The following is a 19797-nucleotide window of genomic DNA, read 5'->3' as shown; positions in this document are numbered from 1 at the left end:
TTTTTTTATTTTATTTCATATATCATCTCTTGTTAGTGCACTGTTGAAACTATGGGCTGTTCTGAATTAGTGTTATATTGATGAATTAAGTAACATGGTAACTCATGGAGTGTTAATGAAAGATTAATAAATGTTGACCCTTGTAGTCCGAATGTCATCCTTAATACGAAGGATCTCTGTTTCTATACGTTTACATATATGTAACTCTTTATGAAATGATCATTCTGATTAGTATACACATGCCCTTAATGTGTTTAATGATCAGGCTTTAAAAGCGTAATGTGGATTATCACTTTGACAAAGCCCTCGAAGGAGGGTGAAACATTGGGGCTTCTGGTGGGGAGAACTTTGCAATCTGTTTTTAGAAATTTAGAAATTTTGTATTGAATACAAACTTTTTGTACCTTTCTTCACCATGAGTATTCCGTGATTGGAAGGAGAATGGACTTAATAGAAGAAGCATGTCACCTGGTCGTTTAAAGCGCTTGGCTAAGTCATGGGTTGTATCTCGCTGAGGTTAACAGTCGTCATGGAAGGCATTAAAGAATCTCTGCTTCCTCCATCTAGATGGGCTCTCATGAGTCCAGACCTTGTTATGTTGTTTTCTTGTTTTCTCAGAGCTCTGATGTAGCCTAGGTGACCTGTATCACTTCAAAAAACTAAAAAAATTACCTTTGCAAACACAACACCCTCCACTATAAAATATGTTATGCCCTTGCAGAAGAGTGTGAGGCCTTTCTTGTTTCTTAGTTCTAGTGGGGCTTTGCTGTTCTCACCATAAATTTGCATATTATAAATGTGGATTGACTATAAAATGCTATACAGACTAAGCTTTATGCTTCTACGCCTACTTTATTATTCTGGATCTTGTGAAAATGAAATCAACTCTGAACAATTACTGTACTATTTTTTTGGTTCTTACATAAAATACCCCAAAAAACTCAACTCACAGACATCTTAACAGCACTACTCACAGATGCAAAGCAGGCCTCGAAAAATCAAAAAAACGTTACTAGACATGCAAGTCAAGTAGCTTGAATAATCTACCGACCTAACTAATGTAATTGACTCAGAAACGGGTCTCAAATTGTGCGATTCTAGGCGAATATATTGTATTTTACAGTCACATCTTTCTTCATTGTCGCTTATCAGTGCGCCTTCAAATATGTGGGTTCAGCATTTCTGCTTTAAAAAAAAAATCCTCTTTTGATTGATTGCATACACTAAACGTTTGTTCTATGTATATTAAATCTAGCCTTCATGGGTACATATAATCCATGCATGACTTGCCTCTTAGTTTACTAATAGATTTGCCATCAGGGCAGGAGTGTTTCTCAGTTTGTTTGAACACTCACTTTTAATAAATATATTACTAAAGCATGATGTGGTAGTGCACTGTCTTTTTACAGATAGTACATTTCCAAGAATTGTCCAAAAACGTTCTCACTAACTTGCAGCTTTACTGATAAAACTATGTAGTGTATTAACAAGAATATGTGAAAATTCGGTTTCAGAAAACATTTATCATTTGCACATCTCCAAGTATTCTGACTTTTTTTCATCTTATTAAAATATTTTTTTCACCACACAGAAGTGAAAGAAAATGGTCTTTCACAACTACTGAAATATATTTTGAAATGTTTGTAAAGTTGACTTAGTTATGTAAATGTTGTGTGTTAGGAATAAACTGATACAAACAGCCTTTCATTTCACATAGGTCAGACAGTTAACCTTCCAAAATCCTGGAACTCTGCAGTCACAAGTTAAGGTATTTGCATTGCAAGAAGACAACCCGACTTTTGACCTCTGTCTCTGAACACTGAGCAAATGTGCCAAAAACAAGATTTAAAAACATCTTAATTGCTAATTCAGTTTCTGACTGAACAAACACCTGTTCTTTGTCCACTCCCAAAAGGGGCAAGTAGGATCTAAAAATAGCTCGACCTCATAAAATAAAACTTGCCATAGGGAGTGGTCAACTAGATTTTTCAAGCCCTTTGCAAAGCTATATTATTAGAGATTAAGAGCAATGAAGTGGTGTTGCTGTTGTTTGCCACAGTTTCAATGTGTGAAAAATATCATAAATGGTGAAAAATGGCCCTTAGGCATTTGGCTTTTTTCCTGAACAGAGTTAGAGCGCAAAATAAAGCACCTCTTTCTTAGTCAAGGAAACCTATTGTCAAGAAACAACTGAGGATTAGAGCCTCTTATGGATCCCTGCTAAAATGTGGGTCGTCCTAAGTTTCTCTCTTAAGCATTAAACTGATGGACCTCTCGCCCCCCACCCCATCCCAAAAGGGTTGACCCCTTTTTTGGCTATTTGGGGTAGTTCGTGCTTAGGCCTCCATAACCTTTTCCAACATTAGGTATCCATGTGTCCTTTTTTACCAACTTGCTGGGGATTCCAAAGGTACCCAGAGTTTGTGGATTCCCCTGGGACTATGAAAATAGCCAAAATATAGGAAAATATTGTTTTTTGGGGGGGAAAATAGGAAGAAAGTTCTTCACAAAAGGTTTTTCCTTAGACTGACATCCTCTAAAGGTTTACTGTACTAAAATCATATTTTTTCCAGCTATTAGGAACATTCGGAGATGAATAGAAAAAAAAAAAAAACATTTTATCACATATTTAGCATTTTTCAAAAAGGTATCCAATTTTCCTAATTTTTGTATTTTAAACTACGTCCAGTTTGTGACAGAAACCAGGGTGAAACCCATGGGTGATTCAGGAGAGGTATACGTTTCTGAAAAGTAGCTAAAATTAGAAATTCAGCAAGGGGTCATTTGTGCAGATTCCTCAAGGTTTTCCCAAACAAACAAAAAGCTGAAATAAAAATATTGAACATGAGTATGAAAAAATAGCGATTTGTGACATTTTTATTTACAACTTCTTGTAACAATGGGCAATTTACTAAAGCAATATACAGTTACCACTGCGAGTCTCTTTTGTTTTTTCTTCAGGATTTTCAGTACTTCAGTACAGCTTCTCTGTTGATGCTGCAGTTTGTTATTTACTACAAGGACACTTCTATAATTTACAATTATAGAAGTATTCACCTCGGAGCATGTATGCTTCATTTTACAGGATAGGAATTAATTCTTATATTTTTTTTAATAATATTGTATTTAAGGTGTATTCTTAGCATGCAAAACATATCACCACCTCAGTTTTTTTCTGGTATCACCAGGTAAACCAATTCTAATTTGGTGAAAATTGAAATTAAAGTGCTCATCAACCAATTGAAAGTGTATGGTTCAAATATGTCATCAGAAAAAAACCTGCCATGTTGCATCACTGTCTTGGAACGAAGGACAGGAAGGTTTTGAAAATCTTCTTGAACCAGCAATCCATGAGGAAGGGGAGGGAAATGAATTTGAGAGGGCAATCAAATGGTTGGATGATCACTACTTGCCAAAAATCTCTATTACTGTATTTTGGTAGAAGAAAGCAAGGTGCAGATGAGTTGGTGGAATATTCTGTTAGTCTTATGCAAATTAGCTTCCTCATGCAACATTGGTGAGAATGTTGAAGAAAAGATTAGGGACCAATTTATTTTGCAATGCGATTCGGACAACATTAGGGAGGCGTTATGGTCCAAGGCTGATCCCACTTTAAATGAAGTTAGTCTGGTAGCCAAAAGACTCAAGCACTTGTTGACATGCATAAAAGAATTACAGAAGCAAAACGATTAATCTTTAGTGGTGCAAGTTGTGAATGAACCACACAAAATGTTTTCTAATAGTAATGCTATTACTAAAAATGTATGTTTCAATTGTGACAGTCTTAACCATTTTGCAAATTCTGAAGAGTGTCCTGCTATTAAAGCAATATGCAAAAATTGTTCTAAGAGAGGACACTTTGCCAAATGCTGCAAATCCAAAAATGAGAAAGTGAAAATCAATGAGTGGGAGTGGGAGATTGATAAAGTTGTATTGCAAGTAGTTAATCATGTAAGTAGTATTGCAGATGTGACATGCATGTATGAAATACAGTGTGTGTAGATGTGACTCAGATCCCCAAGATGATGGACTCACGGACTAAGTTGTCTCTAATATATGACTTTGATTTTGCAAAAACTTTCAAGAAGGATAAATTAGAAAATCCTGTCAGGTATTTATCTTGATCCCAATGCTGCTCCTCAAGTTACGCTTAGGAAAGTCAATATTGATGAGACCATTTTAGCAAATTCAAACTTTGACTTTACAAAAGATTTTCCAAATATGTTCATAAACGAGATTGGGTGTGTCAAGGGATACGTGCATCATATTCAATTAAAAAAATGCTGTGCCAGTGTCATGAAAGGTAAGAAATGTTCCCATTCAAATGCAGGATGCAGGCAAACAGGAACTTGACTGTTTATGAACAGATCTTGCGTCCGCCTATCACCAGGTGTCCCCGAGTCCAAAGTCTAACGATTATACTTCATTCATTACTCCTTTTGGAGTATTTAGGTACAATAGAATGCTTTTTGGTCTATGTTCAGCAGCATCTGTCTTCCAAAGATTGGTGAATAACATGTTTGGGAACACTCCAGGTGTTATATTTTTTCAAGATGATGTACTCATTTTATTGATACTTTAGATTCACATGTAAAGAAAATCAGAGAAGTGTTACAGATATTCAATGACAGAGGCATTACGCTAAAAGTTTAACAAGTGTACATTTTGTCATCCTGAAGTAACATACTTGGGTCATGTGATGTCTGCTGAGGGGGTGAAAACAAAAGATGAACTAGTTAAGACCATTTCTAAACTGCCTCCACCTGAGAAAAAAGAGGATGCACGAGCCTTTTTAGGTATGACAGCAGATTTGTACACAACTTTGCCTGGCTTACCAATGCCATAAGAGCTTTTAAAAAAGGGGACTCAGTTCAGATGGATGGAAGAGTGTCCAAGAGAGTTTACAGATCTTGAAGTATTGTTGAAAACTTAGCACCTAAAGAGTTTTGTGCCACGGTTGCCCTTTTGTGTGCTTATGTACGCCAATGAAAAGGGCTTAGGTCCTGTGCTCAAACAAGTTTCTGAAATAGTCACTATTTCATTTAGTTCCAGATCACTCAGGAGTGCTTAATGCAGTTACTCTACCATTGAGAAAGAAGTGCTTGCTGTGTTTTGGGGAGGGAGGAAGTTCAAACAGTTCTTGTGGAGGACCAAATTTGTGGTAAAGATCGACCACAAACCTTTGCAGCAAGTGTTTGGGAACAAAGGTCTTGATTTTATATCTTCCCGGATTACTAAATGGCTTGTGGTGTAACAGAACTTCAATTTTAGCATAAAATATATACCTGGCATTGAAAACAAAACTGCAGATTGTCTGTCCCGGTTGGTGAGAAATGACACACCGGAGAATCCTGCTGAGGAGAGTTGGTGGATGAGATGATAACTGTAGAGTCTGCAGGATTATGAGTGGTTGCATCTCGGAGTCTGAGTGGACAGATGAGATTCTGAAGGATGGATCATTGTGTAAGGTGTGGATGATTCTGCAGAAAAATGCTATTTGGCTGAAAGGTGAGTTGAAAGGATTTCAGAATGCTGAAAATGAATGGTCTGTAAGCAATAATTTGGTGCTGAGATGAATTAGATTGGTTGTGCCTGCAGGTTTGAGGAATGGATTGTTAGACCCGGCTCATGAGAGCCATCAAGGAATTTGTACGACAAAAGAAGTCTGAGAAATGTTTATTGGTGGTCAGGCATGGATCTACAAGTTGAAAGATTGGTGAGGGGACTGTACTGAGTGTAGACTCTGTGATAAGTCAGAATGTCCGAACTGCACCTATGGTTTGCTGTGAAATTCCTAAGGAAGTGTGGAAGACATTTCATTGTACATTCTAGGTCCCTTTGATAGTTAGGGAGGAGGTGGTAGATAGTGTTGGCTCTTATGGACATGTTATCAAGATGGGCAGTAGTAAAAGTAGTTTGACATTTAAACTTGGTCCGTAAATTCTCTCAGGAGGGTTCACAGAGTATCATTCTCACGGATAATGGTGTTCAGTTCGCTTCTTGTGAGATGGAATTGTATCTAAGGAAAAGAGGTATAACACTCAAAAAATGTTCTCTGTACCACTCGGAGACTAATGGCGTGATTGAGAAATGTAATTGCACATTAAGAGTCAATTCAAATCTCTAAGTTACATAGTTGAGATTGGGTTAAGGAGATGATGGAGAGAGTGGTGGAGTACAGATTTACATCCATTCTTCTACTGGGCTTTGTCCTTTTGAAATGTTCCATTAGTGCAAACCTAATACCATAATGTATCCTCCTTGGGTGAGCCTGTATGGTGAGAAAATTACCATGCTTGAGGAAAAAATTTAATCCAGCAGAATAAAATAATTGCATGCTTGTGATAAAAGAAATTTGAATTTTGACAATCGCAAGGCTGCACAAGATGTTGAAATCAAATTTGGTGATGTTGTGAGAGTGAAATTACAAAGAACGAACCAGTGGGGGTCTCATTTGAAAACATCAAGGGGTGTTCAAGATGTTCAAGACAGCAGCTAAACTGGAAGATGGAAGGGTTTGGAACTTAAATAGACTATCAGTGAACAATGAACTGAGTTTATTCAAGTTTGCATTCTTTCTTTACTCATTTGTTGGGGGAAGGAGGTGGTGTGATATCTGGTATTTAGTTCTCTCTTAGAAATTGTTCTTTATAATTATGTCTTTATTTCACATTAATGTATATGCATATATTTCAAATTTCAAATGTATTCCAAGGATTTGTCTGAAATACACCAACTTCGCATAAGCCCAGTGCCCAGGACAGGAAAGGGCCCTAAACACAGCAAGGCAAATCAGATTTTTTTCCCCACTGAAAACTGGCCCTTTTTAATGTGGTAGCTGTGAAGTATGAGCCCTAACTCAGCAGTAACCTAGCAAACCTGTATATTTTTGAATTTTTGAGAGCTAGAAACAGTTGTGACTGGGCCTAGTGCATGCGAGAGGCAAGCATCAAACCAAGGTCAATGGGAGTCTACCGGATTGACCCTAGTTTGATTTGTGTCTGTCGAGGGCACTAAGCCAAATCACACAAGTGGGGTAGCATTTTTATGAGGACAAGTGGAGGAATGCTGGGTGGTAGGAATTCTGTGGGTTCCTGCTGATAGTGGACGTTTACATCACAGAAATGCAAGGTAAATGTGCAATTTTAAACAAAGTGTGAGGGTTTCAGGGCATTGTGGGTAAGTAACCTTTATAGGATACACACATGGCATACTACCCTCGACTCCCCCGGGTGTCTAGTTTTCAGAATTGTCTGGTTTTGTAGGTTTCCCGAGGTGGCAGCTGACCTTGAAAAGTGCAGCCATTTAGCATTGAGGCATTGGAGCTTAGCCCAACTCTGCTACCCATATGTATTTAAAAAAAAAAAAAAAAGCCCTGGTGTTTAGTGGGCTTTCTACCTCTCCTACCAGGGAAGACTGGAGTTAAAATCCTCTTATCTGCCCCCCACCCCCGGGGTAGAAAGACTATTGCGGACCATTTGTGTGGTGAGGTTAGGCCCAATGCCTGGATTGGAGGTAAGAATCTCCAACCTGCCCCTTGTGGGACAGAAATACTTTTGGGCCCAGGTAAGGGAGGCAGCACTGGCCCATTGTCAGGGTGGGGGGGGCTCCCCCCTCCATATATAATCCTTGGTGGTCTAGTGGGCCTTCTGCTCCCCTGCCGGGGAGACTGGAAGAAAACACCTCCTGTCTGCCACCAACGGGAGCAGAAAGACATCTGGGGGTCATTTGGGTTGGGGCCAGACCCAGTGCCTAAAGCCTAGGAGGGCCACCACAACTCGTTCTGCCAAAACAAAAAAATCTTGGTGTCTAGTGGGCATTCTGCCCCTTTCCGGGTAGGGCAGATTGGAGGTGAGAACCTCCAATGTGCCGCAGGAGGGGCAAAAAGATTTGGGTCCAGGGCAAAGGGCAAGCATTAGCCCATTGTGAGGGGGCAGCTCCCCCCTCAAAAAGAGTCCCTGGTGCCTAGTGGAGTGGATCCCTGCATGGGTATCAACCTCCTGGGGCGATCCCCATGCAGGGATCTAGTAGGGAAAGGTACCATTGGGAAGGGGAAAATCTCCCCTTTCCAACAGTACCTCTCCCATCTGCTTCAGTGCTCGGAGGCTGAGGTGTGTCCCAGAGCACCAAAGCAGTGAAACTGAAATGAGCTGATCCACTCATTTCACTTTCATTTTCTCTCAATTGACATCAGTGCGGCACCTGCACTGATTGTCATTTCATAGAAAATAAATAAATAGCCTCTAGAGCTGGGGAAGTCCCCCCACCCCCGCCAGTTCCAGAGGCTAAAATAAATTAAAGATAATCCCTCTGTTGCTTGCACCAGGAGGATTTCCTGGCTCGGGAGCAAATAAGGCCTGAAGCTGTCCTCGGCACTCAGGCACTGGTGCAGAGGATGACCTGGAGACGTCCTCCACACCAAAGTGGTTAAAAAAAACATTGACTGTGCTCCAGACGCAGAAAAGACATTTCTACAAAACTTTTCTTGACACTTCCACATAGAGAGTGGAATGCTGGATAGGTCGTTATCGTGTTTTTTTTTGTTTTTTTTATGCAATCCACATTGATTTGCTGGGGATAAGAGCATCTTTCTCTTTATGAATGAAGTATCAAATATTTTTGACAATTGGTTTTGTTTAACAACTTTTCATAAACAATTTTTTCAGAATTGATTGGTAATTTCCTGCCCTGGGCTTTGTAGACATGTCTTCAGCGTGCAAATTAACGTGCATTTTGTGGAATCAATTGGTGATTGAGTTTTCTACAAGAAATGTGTCTCTTCCCAGAAAAATGCTGCAGTTGTATATTCAGTGCATAGCTAGAAAATGGCTTCGAATAGATAAATGGGCTAAAAGAGCACACAAGCAAAACTAGTAAAATCTGTGAAGCGCTACAGTAGGCTTCAATTGATAACCCAAATAGTTTCTAGCTGAAGTCTGTTAATTTAAAGGAAAAACGTCTTTGATGCCAGTCATTGCCTGTCTCAAAAAATGAGTGGGTATCTTTTAACTTCGTATTTTTTGTCTTTTTCACAGCTAAAAAGTCATGTCGTGATGTCAGGAGATTAGCCAGAGCTGCCACTCCATGCCTCCAGCCATTTCATCTTTGCTATACACAATAAGGTGATATTTGATTTAATTTTAGAATCAATATTTCAGTGGTAAATGAGTCCTAGCAGATTTTGAAGATTATGAAAATGTTGAAGATCTAAGCAAACAGCACTCGGTGATGTTAGTTAGTGATCCTCAGCTTGATATTAAATAAGACGTAGAGACCTCCTTTGCAAATTCAATTGTGCAGCTATTGTTCAGGACCAGCATTCTACAAACCAGGTGTTCCTGAATTGCATGAAGGCATCAAGGAAACAAGTGGCATCTTGCTTTATCCAGTACTCAACCTGTATCCATTACATAATGTTGATCATATAAGAGTTGCACCAGTGTTCTCAGTTCCTGCCCCTTGTTGGCAGGACCATTTGTGCCTTCAAGGGGTCCACTCTTGTCATACTGTTCTGTGAACTCTACAGCATCGTCACAAAAGTAGATGCACGGCAAGGCTTCTGTAGTATTGCACATGCAATAAACTGTGAGATGGGGGTTTCAAGCTTGTGCCCTAGCACATCGTGATAGAGCGGTCCTAAACTGCGTCCCTGTTCTTAGAATGCTGTACCGAACAGCTGTTAGTGGCTTTTCAAACTGAGGAACTCTACAAGAGCAGAATTTCCACAAACCTTGCTGCAGTTTTCTTTGGTGCAAATATATTCACTATATTATTGGGACTGGTATGTGCTTACTTTGATGCCGTATGTCTGCCTTGTCTGTTTGCACTCAGTAAGATTTTAAAATATAATAGTGGACTTAAATGTGGTAATATTGCGACCACATATAATATTACAAGCATCTGACGCCTGATAGAAAAGGACCTTCATGTTAATCTTCAGGCAGAGGTATGCCTTATTATGGACTGGCTGAAACCAGTTTGTGTACCTAGAATGTGTGTACTTCAGATGTTGTGGTTACAAACTGCCTAGTGGTTGCATAACTTTTAAGGAACAATATCCGAGAAAGTATTTTTCAGTCCTCTCGTCCACATCCCAGCCATTGCAATATAGCCCCTGTACTTTGATGAGAAAAGGTAATTTGTTGATTTTTTTATAGGTGTAGATAAATCTATCTTTACCTGGTTGCTAGAGCTCATGTCGTCAATGCACAAGGCAGAGAGAGACTGTAGTGGGTCAGCATCCCTCAGCCATGGCTTGATGCAAGCATGATTTTTAGGTCTCCACCGAAACTACGTATATGCTGTTGCTGTGCAAGACATTTTGTTTACTTAAAGGCCTATCCATTGTTTACCATTTCTATATATGTAGCAAAATTGGCCTGAGGGCATTGGGGATCTTTACATGAGCACCAGATTACGTTACACAGTTCATTAGGGTCAAGCCTGCGTTACATGCGCTCGTGCATGCGTATTGCAGCGAGACGCTTTTGTATTTAGAAAAGGGCTCGGAGCCCTGTCAACTTCACGTCAGTGTTTTTTATTGGTTTGTGGGCTTGCCTAATAAAATCTGCTTGCTTTCATTAGTTGAAGGCAAGCATACGTCATGCCTTTTCCGGTGGCTAGCCCTCCTCGAGCGCAGCGACCAAGTACAGAAAACATGCGAGGCTCGCTGTTTTCCATCAGGCTCGTGGACTTCTTTTTCTCTAATTTACGAGCGCGATCTCGCTTGGCAGAAGTCGAGTGCTTTACATAGTTAATTTCACTTTTTCGGGTTGTGTATATAAATGCACTTTTGCCCGATATGTGAAAAGTCAGGTTAGGAGTTTACAACGCGATCAACTCTAACATGAGCAAACGTGAGACCCGTTGCATTGTAAATTGTTGTCATTTACCCTCCCCATCCCATTCCCCATGGTTGCTTCCTGTGTTTCCTGCTTCAATGTGTAACTTGCTCCAATACATTGTTGCTTTCCCCTATGCACTGTTGCTTGCCCCTAGTACCCCTCATCCACTTTTTTTTGTTTTTACAATGAAAGTACTTGTTTTACTGACGATTTTATGGATGTAGTTATGTGGATTGGTTGACTGCGTGAATGTAAGAATGAGTCAAAGGGTGAATGGAATTGTTAGATGAGCTAATGCATGGATGAATGAATGAGTTATAGACTGCCACATTCAGCCCACTCACCTAGCCACACAATCACACTCAACCTCGCAAATCAAGAATGAACCATTTTCTGATGTTAAGAAGACAGCCTTGTTGCCTTTGTCAGTGCTTGTTTTTTTCTGATAATCTTTTTTTAGAGGGAGCCTTTGTCTTCCTCGTGAGCTTCCTGGTTTTGCGAGGAGACCTTTGCAATGAAATGTTTGTCAGCAGTTTTCTGCGAACATCGCAGTCTTGTGTAAATATCTAAATAAACTAGGAGAATAGCTGTTAGACACCATTACTGATCCTGAGTTGACAAGTAATGCGTTCATGTTTCGGAGCTGCCAAGAGTCAGAAGCCCGCATTGGGGTGTTAATGATTTAGCATTGTTATTCATAACACAAGATGTTAGGAGGTGTGATGCTGTGTCATACTGAGGACAACGTCTCTAACAAGATAGCTGAATTAAAACTCATGACCCAGGCTCTAGACGTTTCTTCTGTTGCTGTTTGGCGAAAGCTCATCACCAGGAAACACTGCGCTTGATTCAAGCTATTATGCACAGAATGTACCAAAATAGAAATTGGTCACCACTGTACTGCTGGTCTTGAACCTCATGGTGTTGTGCATTAAATACCACATTGCTTGCCTGCATGGACAATGTCCTATATAAATGAGCTTTGCCTTCTTCTAAAGCGCCTTGTGATACACCACTGAATTACAAAACGAGCTGTAGAAACAATATCCATGTTCTAGGTATCCTAGATGGACAAATAGACTAAAGCTCAGGAAGAGGTGCTGAATAAAAGCATTCAGTTGTTTGCAGTGCAGATATTAAGCAAATCACCCAGACAGCACGTAAACACATTGTCCGCTTTGGTCATCCATACCACACCAGCACGAGTCTTACAATTAACCAAGGCAAAATATTTGGCAAATGATGCCACCTGACAGTTATTTGACTTTAACACCTATTCGTCCTCATGGAACAAATTTAAATTCCTTCAGCATTGATCTTAATGCACAGAACAATCAGTAAAGATCCCTGCTGGCCATATTATTGTATCCATTCTAGGAGCCATTTCTAACACCCTTAACAGCCCAATCTTTGTTAATTAAAATTATACCCGATTGCCAGTACTCTGATCAACTATAAAGCCCAGAAACATACAGGACATGTATCCACATTCTGAAAACGTTCCATGGTCACACAAATGGAAGAAGTGTGTTGTGCACATGTCTAGCACAGATAATAAATGTTCCATACATAGATTAGTAGACCTCCCATGACCAATGCTGGTTCCCTTTTGAGGGACAGGTTAAATTTAGGTTTAGCAATTTTAGTTGCAACAGTTAACTTTTACTGATCTTTGGTTTTAATTGATGTTTAAGCTCCAAAAGATTGGATGTCAATATTAATGCAGTCTGTTTCTTCAACATCCAAAATCTTACTGCTTTGACTGTTCCTTTGCATCTAATATTCATCAGCATCTTACACTGTAACATGAACGATAACTAGTACTTTAAGGTCATCGGCCCGTGAGTGGTAACTGATGTGATGGCCCATGAGAAGGTGTGCAGTAGAAATCTAATTTATACGTTAAATGCGAAGACAAAGGGTAAACCTAGCATATCCCAGAGTCCTAAGATGGTTTCCAGAACAAAGTAATTCATTCTCACTTACTGCTGTCGGTTAGCACAAAGACTGCGGGACTGACTTCTGGTCTGACTACTTATGCCATCCCCCACCTGCAACTGATCCATCAAGATAGTGTGGTCTACTGTGTTAATGGCCATTCGCAAATGAAGTAAATCCAGCATAAACAAAAACCTTTTGAATTCCATGCGCAATACATCCTCCAAGATGTCAGCACGTAACCCATCCTGTGCTTGCATGGGTTTTTGGTTGAAAAGCATCTAGGAGACATTAGTTCACCTCATGTTCCTAACACTGTTTGTACAATAAGCTGCTGTATTATTTTTGCTAACCAGGGCAGAGCGAGTCTGTGATCATTAATTTCAGTAGTTAGTTTCCTTGAACCACTATGGACAGATTTATGAATGAAGAATGAAGTGACGGGTCTCACCAGAACCTTTTCATGTTCTACTGCTACCCTCTGCCAACCAAATAAGATTGGATTGATTATGAGGTATAGAAAGTACATTTTTTTTTCCCTATACCCCTTATTACTTACAATTTTTGGAATCTGCGCTTCAGATAGTGCAGCTGGGGCGACTAACTAATTGCTAAATACATGAGTTTTTCTAAAAAAATAAAACGAAATCTGTGTTCAATTCATACTATTGGACACTTTGGTAATTCACCTGTACTTTGTGCAAAAGTTGGTGCAGTTACTGAAAGTTAAAACCTCAGATGTAAGTTGATATTAAATATTTTCCTGGCTCATAGTTAAGGAAAACTGATCACGTTGAGGTGCCAAATATTGGTGTAACACAATATGCTGCAGGCACGTGTTTTAAAAATAACAATTTTGTAATTCAATTTCCATATTTCACGCTTGGGACTTCAGCTGTAAAATATATACTATAGCTTTGTACAAGATGCCCAAAGCTGAAATCAGAAGAGTGAGCTTGCAGATAAGTTTCCCCACTTCCATTTTAAAGGGTAGCATTTCCAAACCATGCATGTTTTATGGACAAGCCACAGCAGCCTACATTTCTAAGTACAACATTTTGTCCTATCTGTTTTCTTAATTTGCAAATTTGGGGTATGCACGTAAACAATTACGGCAAAATCTATGTTTGTCCACACTGCCTATGCGTATTTTGTAGGTTTAAATTATTTTACTGAATTTTTCTTTGAAAGAGAGGAGAATTAATTGAACAAAAGTTGCTTCATCCCCTCCCCCATCTGTTCTTAATCCTCCACCCACCCATTCATTACCTCATCTGCACCCAATGAGTCCTGTACCAACTTTATCACTAACAGTAAGATTCAATTTAACAAGTACCCAAAGAAAATTAGTTGACTCATTTCTGGGAGAATGATGCATGCTTCTTTGGGATAGCATGGGCGCATGAGTTCCTGGAATTCTTCTTGTGTGTAGTCAATAATGCATCGCCAGCTCTCCCTCTAACCCCAATAAGTGGCTTTTGCTGCCATGTCGGTAGCGACTGTTCTAAGTTGTAGGGCCATCTGCAGCATCAACGCTATTTTCTGTGCCGAGTGAAGTACATTTTCTGAACAGAGCAGCCCAGGAAGGTCACTTTAGGGCTTCTGAGTAGTATTTTTTGTGTGTAAAGGACATGGCCACTTTTGTTGTTGCTTGAGTCCAGTATTTCGGATCCTCTGGTTCTGCAAAACTGAGGCACGATGCAGTGGTTCGTCTGCATACATTGCAGTTGCTGTGTTTGTTTTTATGCCAGTTCCACCATAGCCAACTGGGGACTTCTCATTTTAACCACTTCGCTGCCAGGCCTTTTCCCCCTCCTGTGCCAGGCCTTTTTTTGCCTATTTGGGGCAGTTCGCGCTTAGGCCCTCATAACTTTTTGTCCACATAAGCTAACCAAGCCAAATTTGCGTCCTTTTTTTCCAACATCCTAGGGATTCTAAAGGTACCCAGACTTTGTGGGTTCCCCTGAAGGAGGCCAAGAAATTGGCCAAAATACAGTGAAAATTTCGTTTTTTTCAAAAAAATTGGAAAAAGGGGCTGCAGAAGAAGGCTTGTGGTTTTTCCCCTGAAAATGGCATCAACAAAGGGTTTGCGGTGCTAAACTCAGCAGCTTCCCAGCTTTCAGGAACAGGCAGACTTGAATCCGAAAACCCAATTTTTCAACACAATTTTGGCATTTTACTGGGGCATACCCCATTTGTGCAATTTTTTGTGCTTTCAGCCTCCTTCCAGTCAGTGACCGGAATGGTCATGAAACCAATGCTGGATCCCAGAAACCTAAACATTTCTGAAAAGTAGACAAAATTCTGAATTCAGCAAGGGGTCATTTGTGTAGATCCTACAAGGGTTTCCTACAGAAAATAACAGCTGAAAAAGAAAAATATTGAAATTGAGGTGAAAAAAACATAAATTTTTCTCTACTTTTTACTCTGTAACTTTTCCCTGCAATGTCAGATTATCGAAAGCAATATACCGTTACGTCTGCTGGACTCCTCTGGTTGCGGGGATATATAGGGTTTGTAGGTTCATCAAGAACCCGAGGAACCCAGAGCCAATAAATGAGCTGCACCCTGCAGTGCGTTTTCATTCTATACCGGGTATACATTAATTCATTTGCTGAAATATAAGGAGTAAAAAATAGCTATCAAGAAAACCTTTGCATTTCCAAAAAGGGCACAAGATAAGGTGTTGAGGAGCAGTGGTTATTTGCACATCTCTGAATTCCGGGGTGACCATAGTAGCACGTGAATTACATGGAATTTCTCAAATAGATGTCTTTTTTACACACACCCCTATATTTGGAAGGAATAAATGTAGAGAAAGACAAGGGGCAATAACACTTGTTTTGCTATTCTATGTTCCCCCAAGTCTCCCGATAAAAATGATACCTCACTTGTTTGGGTAGGCCTAGCGCCCGCGACAGGATATGCCCCAAAACACAACGTGGACACATCACAGAAAACAGAGCTGTTTTTAGCAAAGTGACTACCTGTAGATTTTGGCCTCTAGCTCAGCCACCACCTAGGGAAACCTACCAAACCTGTGCATTTCTGAAAACTAGAGACCTAGGGGAATCCAAGGAGGGGTGACTTGTGTGGCTCGGACCAGGTTCGGTTACCCAGAATCCTTTGCAAACCTCAATTTGGCTAAAAAAACACATGTTCCTCACATTTCTGTGGCAGAAAGTTCTGGAATCTGAGAGGAGCGACAAATTTCCTTCCACCCAGCATTCCCCCACGTCTCCCGATAAAAATGATACCTCACTTGTGTGGGTAGGCCTAGCGCCCGCGACAGGATATGCCCCAAAACACAACCTGGACACATCACAGAAAACAGAGCTGTTTTTAGCAAAGTGACTACCTGTAGATTTTGGCCTCTAGCTCAGCCGCCACCTAGGGAAACCTACCAAACCTGTGCATTTCTGAAAACTAGAGACCTAGGGGAATCCAAGGAGGGGTGACTTGCGGGGCTCGGACCAGGTTCTGTTACCCAGAATCCTTTGCAAACCTCAAAATTTGGCTAAAAAAAACACATGTCCCTCACATTTCTGTGGCAGAAAGTTCTGGAATCTGAGAGGAGCTACAAATTTCCTTCCACCCAGCGTTCCCCCAAGTCTCCTGATAAAAATGATACCTCACTTGCGTGGGTAGGCCTAGCGCCGGCGACAGGAAACACCCCAAAGCGCAACGTGGACACATCCTAAATTTTGGAAAAAAACAGAGGTGTTTTTTGTGAAGTGCCTACTTGTAGATTTTGGCCTCTAGCCCAGCCGGCACCTAGGGAAACCTACCAAACCTGTGCATTTCTGAAAACTATAGACCTAGGGGAATCCAAGGAGGGGTGACTTGCGGGGCTCGGACCAGGTTCTGTTACCCAGAATCCTTTGCAAACCTCAAAATTTGGCTAAAAAAACACATGTCCCTCACATTTCTGTGGCAGAAAGTTCTGGAATCTGAGAGGAGCTACAAATTTCCTTCCACCCAGCGTTCCCCCAAGTCTCCCGATAAAAATGATACCTCACTTGCGTGGGTAGGCCTAGCGCCGGCGACAGGAAACACCCCAAAGCGCAACGTGGACACATCCTAAATTTTGGAAAAAAACAGAGGTGTTTTTTGCGAAGTGCCTACCTGTAGATTTTGGCCTCTAGCTCAGCCGGCACCTAGGGAAACCTACCAAACCTGTGCATTTCTGAAAACTAGAGACCTAGGGGAATCCAAGGAGGGGTGACTTGCGGGGCTCGGACCAGGTTCTGTTACCCAGAATCCTTTGCAAACCTCAAAATTTGGCTAAAAATACACATGTTACTCACATTTCTGTGGCAGAAAGTTCTGGAATCTGAGAGGAGCCACAAATTTCCTTCTACCCAGCGTTCCCCCAAGTCTCCCGATAAAAATGATACATCACTTGTGTGGGTAGGACTAGCGCCCACGAAAGGAAAGGGCCCAAAACACAACGTGGACACATCACATTTTTTTATAAAAAGCAGTGCCTACCTGTGGATTTTGGCCTGTAGCTCAGCCGACACCTGAGGAAACCTAGCAAACCAGTGCATTTTTGAAAACTAGAAACCCAGGGGAATCGAAGATGGGGTGACTTGCGGGGCTCTGACCAGGTTATGTTACCCAGAATCCTTTGCAAACATCAAAATTTGGCCCAAAAAACACTTTTTCCTCTCATTTCGGTGACAGAAAGTTCTGGAATCTGAGAGGAGCCACAAATTTCCTTCCACCCAGCGTTCCCCTAAGTCTCTCGATAAAAATGGTACATCACTTCTGTGGGTAGGCCTAGCGCCCACAAAAGGAAATGGCCCAAAACACAACGTGGACACAACATATTTTTTCACAGAAAACAGAGGTGTTTTTTGCAAGGTGCCTACCTGTGGTGTTTGGCCTGTAGCTCAGCCGGCCCCAGGGGGGGGGGGGGGCAGAAATGCCCTAAAATAAATTTGCCCCCCCCAACCCCCACCCTCCCCCGCCGGGAGCGACCCTTGCCTACGGGGTCGCTCCCCCTGCGTGACATTGGCACCAAAAAACAAATCCCCGGTGCCTAGTGGTTTCTGCCCCCTTGGGGGCAGGTTGACCTAAACTCAGCCAATCTGCCCCCAAGGGGGGCAGAAATGGCCTAAATACAATTTGTCCCCCAGGGGAGCGACTTTTGCCTGATGGGTCGCTCCCCATCTCTAAAAAAAAAAAAAAAACAAAGAAAAAAAAAAAGAAAAAAAAGAAAAATTCCCCTGGCGCCTAGAGGTTTCTGCCCCCCCCCCCGGGGGCAGATCGGCCTAATAATAGGCCGATCTGCCCCCCGGGGGGGCAGAAATGGCCTAAAATAAATTTGCCCCCCCAACACCCCCCCCCCCGGAGCGACCCTTGCCTACGGGGTCGCTCCCCCTGCGTGACATTGGCGCCAAAAAACAAATCCCCGGTGCCTAGTGGTTTCTGCCCCCTTGGGGGCAGATTGACCTAAAATTGGCCAATCTGCCCCCAGGGGGGCAGAAATGGTCTAAATACAATTTGCCCCCCCAGGGGAGCGACCCTTGCCTGATGGGTCGCTCCCCATCTCTAAAAAAGAAACAAAAAAAAAAAAAAAACACAAAAAAAAAATTGCCCTGCCGCCTAGAGTGTTCTGCCCCCCCCCCGGGGGCAGTTCGGCCTAATAGGCCGATCTGCCCCCAGGGGGGGCAGAAATGGCCTAAAATAAATTGCCCTCCCCCCCAGGGAGCGACCCTTGCCTAAGGGGTCGCTCCCTTTGCGTGAAATTCACGCAAAGAAAAAACTCCCTGGTGTCTAGTGGTTTCTACCCCCCTTGGGGGCAGATTGGCCTCATCAAAATAGGCCAATCTGCCCCCAAGGGAGGCAGAAATGGCCAAAATATAATTTCCCCCCAAGGGGAGCGACCCTTGCCTAAGGGGTCGCTCCCCACCAAAAAAAAAAACAAATTAAACAAAAAAAAAAAAAAATGGTCCCTGGTGCCTAGAGGTTTCTGCCCCCCCTGGGGGCAGATCGGCCTAATAGTAGGCCAATCTGCCCCCAGGGGGGGCAGAAAAGGCCTTCCCGAAAATATGCCCCCCCTGGGAGCGACCCTTGCCCAAGGGGTCGCTCCCTTTTGTCAATAACAAAAAATAAAAAAAATCCCTGGTGTCTAGTGGTTTCTACCCCCCTTGGGGGCAGATTGGCCTCATCAAAATAGGCCAATCTGCCCCCAAGGGGGGCAGAAATGGCCAAAATATAATTTTCCCCCAAGGGGAGCGACCCTTGCCTAAGGGGTCGCTCCCCACCTCAATAAAAAAAAATGAAAAAAAAAAAAAAAATGGTCCCTGGTGCCTAGAGGTTTCTGCCCCCCCAGAAAAGGCCTTTTCAAAAAAATGCCCCCCCTGGGAGCGACCCTTGCCCAACCCTCGGAGGGACTTCAAAGGGAAGGAAATACTTTTCCTTCCCTTTGAAGCCCCTCCGGGCCTCCCAAGTGATTGAAAAAGAAATGCTTTTGCATTTCTTTTTCAATCGCGCTGGAAGCAGAGCTTCCAGCGCGACTAGGGAGGCCCCTGTGACAAATCAGCGCGCGCTCGCGCGCTGACGTCACGGGGGGGTGGGGGGGTCGGGGGTGGAAGGGGAAGGGATTCCCCGGTCAGCCCTGACCTAGGGGGGTGGGGGGGCGGCCCTCGGGAGGAGCGCTAGCGCTTCTCCCGAGGGAAGCATTCAGGACGTAATGGTTACGTCCATGGCGCCACACGGGCGCTGCCATGGACGTAACCATTACGTCCGTGGCGGGGAAGGGGTTAAGAACGAAAGCTGTTTTCCAAATCCAGAGGATGAATAGAAACAGTTCTTGATCATGAACATAATTTCATAGATGAGTATTCTCGATTTGTGTTTTTATAAATGTGTCTATCTTTCCTGTTACCAAATAATGGCTGGGTGGTAATTCAACTCAATTCAATACTATTTGTTTCTTGTTATCTACTGAGTGTGCAACCATTTAATTTGCAGTCTGTATAGCTGTTGATTTGAAACTCGTGCCTCC

At 42.1% G+C, this 19797-nt stretch overlaps 1 protein-coding gene across 2 annotated transcripts in view; it reads left to right on the top strand.

Moving 5' to 3' along the window:
* The window catches only part of GPR63 (G protein-coupled receptor 63), a 286168-nt gene that overhangs the window by 138319 nt on the left and 128052 nt on the right, over nucleotides 1–19797 (top strand). For both annotated transcript variants that reach the window (XR_011203829.1, XM_069235529.1), the window contains exon 2: nucleotides 9036–9122. The gene's annotated coding sequence lies outside the window, so the exon portion shown is untranslated. The remainder of the gene's footprint in view (nucleotides 1–9035; nucleotides 9123–19797) is intronic.

This window comes from Pleurodeles waltl, chromosome 5, assembly GCF_031143425.1.
Source record: "Pleurodeles waltl isolate 20211129_DDA chromosome 5, aPleWal1.hap1.20221129, whole genome shotgun sequence".
In the NCBI taxonomy this organism is placed as follows: Eukaryota; Metazoa; Chordata; class Amphibia; order Caudata; family Salamandridae; genus Pleurodeles; species Pleurodeles waltl.
This window is presented reverse-complemented; position numbering and strand designations above follow the sequence as displayed.